Source organism: Zingiber officinale, chromosome 6B (genome assembly GCF_018446385.1).
Source record: "Zingiber officinale cultivar Zhangliang chromosome 6B, Zo_v1.1, whole genome shotgun sequence".
Taxonomy (NCBI): domain Eukaryota; kingdom Viridiplantae; phylum Streptophyta; class Magnoliopsida; order Zingiberales; family Zingiberaceae; genus Zingiber; species Zingiber officinale.
The window spans coordinates 85163573-85166529 of NC_055996.1; the positions used below are offsets into that span (position 1 = coordinate 85163573).

The window sequence follows — 2957 nt, forward strand, 5'->3', positions numbered from 1 at the left end:
AAGTATTTTATTTAGCTAAGTTTCTATGAATTAAAATAGCTAAATAAGGTCTAAAAACTTGTTAGGGAAGACCCTATTCGTTAACCCTAACTATCGATTAGGTATTTCTAATACAATTCTGTTGGGTTTTTCGGGCCGCAAAAACCGCTTTTTGCGTTGCGGAAACCCGGAAACCCCCATGCCACGGATCCGTGAGAAGATTAAAATTTCATAAAACTTCGAGTATGAGTTTTCTAACCTAGATCTAAACTAGATCTACAAAGGAGAAGAAGGCTACCCTTGATGCGAAGCCCTTCGCGTAATCCCGCTCATCCAAAGTGTCGTCAGATCTCGAGAGTATCAAAATAGATACTCTTCTATATGTATCCACACAAGCCAGAGATGGAGAAACCTAACACAAAGGTGTGCTAGAACCTTTGTAAGGTTCGGCCAAGGGTGGAGGAGGAGAGGGAGAGAAGAGAGCTTGAGGAAGAAGATGAGAGTTACAACTCAAAGCACACAATTGCACTAACTCTCTCATCAAAAGTGGCCGACCACTTTAAGAGGTTTGTAACCTCCATGGGATACCAAGAGTCACAACTCTTGGTAACTCCCATGAGGTGGCATCCCACTTAAGCAAACATGATGATGTGGAGCATCATCATTGGCCCACTCTTTGTCATCTCACCAATGAGGTGGCAAATGGTCAAGTCAAACTTGACCCTTCATCTTCCTCTCAAGTCAAGTCAAACTTGACCACTTCTCTCCCTTGGTTGATCTAATCAAACCATTGGTTCAAGTCAATTTTAATTTAATCACTACAACAAAAACCCTCATAGACATCTGTGGAACAACAACGGTTTTAAGCAAAAACAGATGTCTTTTGAGTATTTTACACTGGTTTTTCCAAAAACCGGTGCCTATGAGTGCAGATTTTTGCTCATAGACATTGGTTTTTTAGGCGATGTCTATGAGCGCCTTTTTTTCGTTAATAGACACCGATTTTAACAGTGGTTTTTAAAACCCGGTGTTAATGAACCAAAATAAAATATTTTAATATTCCCACCAGCCAAAATTTGTAACACTATGAAGTTCCCTCCAAACCTAAACCTATATCACGCCCCTTCCTCCGACCATCTCTCTCAGCATAAACCTAAACCTAAATCTCCAACCATCTCTCTCAACCTCATCTCCCTCTTTCCCTTCCTAGATCGACGCCCATTCCTCTCCCGATTAGGATCAACACACGACATCCTTGCTTCCTCTCTCCGTCTCTGGTCGTCGGGCTACCCCTTTAATTTTGTTGTCTCCCCTCCAGATCTCCGTCGGCAGCGATCTAGTCTCGAGATCCAATTCTTAAATTCCTTGTCAGAAGAATCTTCTATAGATCCGGCTTCGGATTCGAGCCCTAGATCTATTTTCCGGTGTGCACCCCTTCTTCCTCCATTTTTATTTGCGTTTGTCTGCTATGCTTTTGATCTGGCAGATATGTTGACCAAATTCGAGACGAAGAGCAACCGGGTGAAGAGTGTGAGCTTCCACAGCAAACGTCCCTGGGTCCTTGCCAGCCTTCACAGTGGCGGTGAGCTCAATCCTGAGGAAGAGGACTACTTCCAGGACAGCTTCGCCGAGCTCAACCCCAAGAAATCATGGGCCAAGAAGCTCAAGGAGGCCACTCTCAGCCTCAAAGTCAAAGCTTCCAGATCTTATTTCAAATCCCTGTTCCACAGATCTCGACCCACAAATGACAAATTGGAAGGCCCAAAAACCTCGAGATGCCATCAAAATCCAAACATGGTGGAAGACGAGAGCTGGAGCAAGTCCTCCGCCGCTTCTTCCAAGTCATCGTCCTTCTCCAGCGAGTTCAGCGGCGGTAAGTCCATGCTGAGGCGGAGCAGCAGCGCGAGCTATGATGCGGAGACCTCGATCCAAGGGGCGATCGCCTACTACAAGAAGAGCTATGATGCGGAGACCTCTTCTTCCACCTCTGTGCACATCTATGGAGGAAGGCAAAGACGTGGAGCACTCCAGAGCAACAGCTAGCTCCGTAATGCCATTGCCTAAATCTCCATCCACACAGTATGAAGAGAATGGGAGAGAGGAGGAGGGCTTCCACAACGCTTTGTTGGTCTTACAACATCTCTATTTTTTTTCTTGCTAAATTAATTGTTTCTACTACTAATTTCTCATTGCAGGAGCTGAAAGACCTGCGATCTCAGCTTCACCATGAGACAGAACATTGTGAGCGTGCATTTTCCTCAGCCCAGCAGAAGAAGATGTGAGCTGTTAATTTCTTCTTCCTTTCATTTCTTTTCTTTTCTTTTCTTTTCTTTTCCCTACATCAACAAACAATTTCGGGAGGTTGATGTGCATTAGTGTAAATTAGGATTTTGGAGGGGACAAAGAGCTACATATGTGAAGCAGTTGTGGCAATAGTCGACCATTTAGGAACTGTCTCATCCAAACTCGAGCAGAGTCTCCTTGCAAATGCTGTGGTTAAGCAGACTGAACAAAGAATTGGTTGCTTGAAGCAGGTGAAGAAGTTTCTTCAAAGGCAGACATTAATTTTAACACAGTAAACAATGATGGTGCCTTCCATTAACGCAAATGATATAATATTCTCATAGCTTATTAAAAATTGGAATTTCAAACTTATACGCAGAGAATCCTTGCTTGCCAACAATATGCCATGTGTCTTGAGCTGTGTAACATGCAACTGGACATCAAATTCCCTCAACACCATCGGCATTTCTGTATTGACAGGGCACAACCACTATGTGATGTGTGCCTCATTTTATCCATTGTCACTACTAAAGTCCTTCCTCATCTTCGACAGTTTCATCTTCTTGATCTCTTGATTGTAAGTATTAATTAATTGATGCATGCAATGCGTTTGATGAATTTCTTTAAACACTATCCTGAATTGATTTCATCATTTTTGTTTGCTAGATTGAGGAGTTGTTATTTCCTGTTGCTAA

General features: G+C 43.1%; 1 long non-coding RNA gene across 1 annotated transcript; it reads left to right on the forward strand.

Moving 5' to 3' along the window:
• The first annotated feature begins 2211 nt into the window (after positions 1-2211).
• On the forward strand, positions 2212-2723 carry LOC121990378. Its single transcript, XR_006114579.1, has 3 exons — positions 2212-2257; positions 2366-2513; positions 2642-2723. It is a non-coding gene; the product is annotated as an uncharacterized LOC121990378 (long non-coding RNA).
• The last annotated feature ends 234 nt before the right edge of the window (positions 2724-2957 follow it).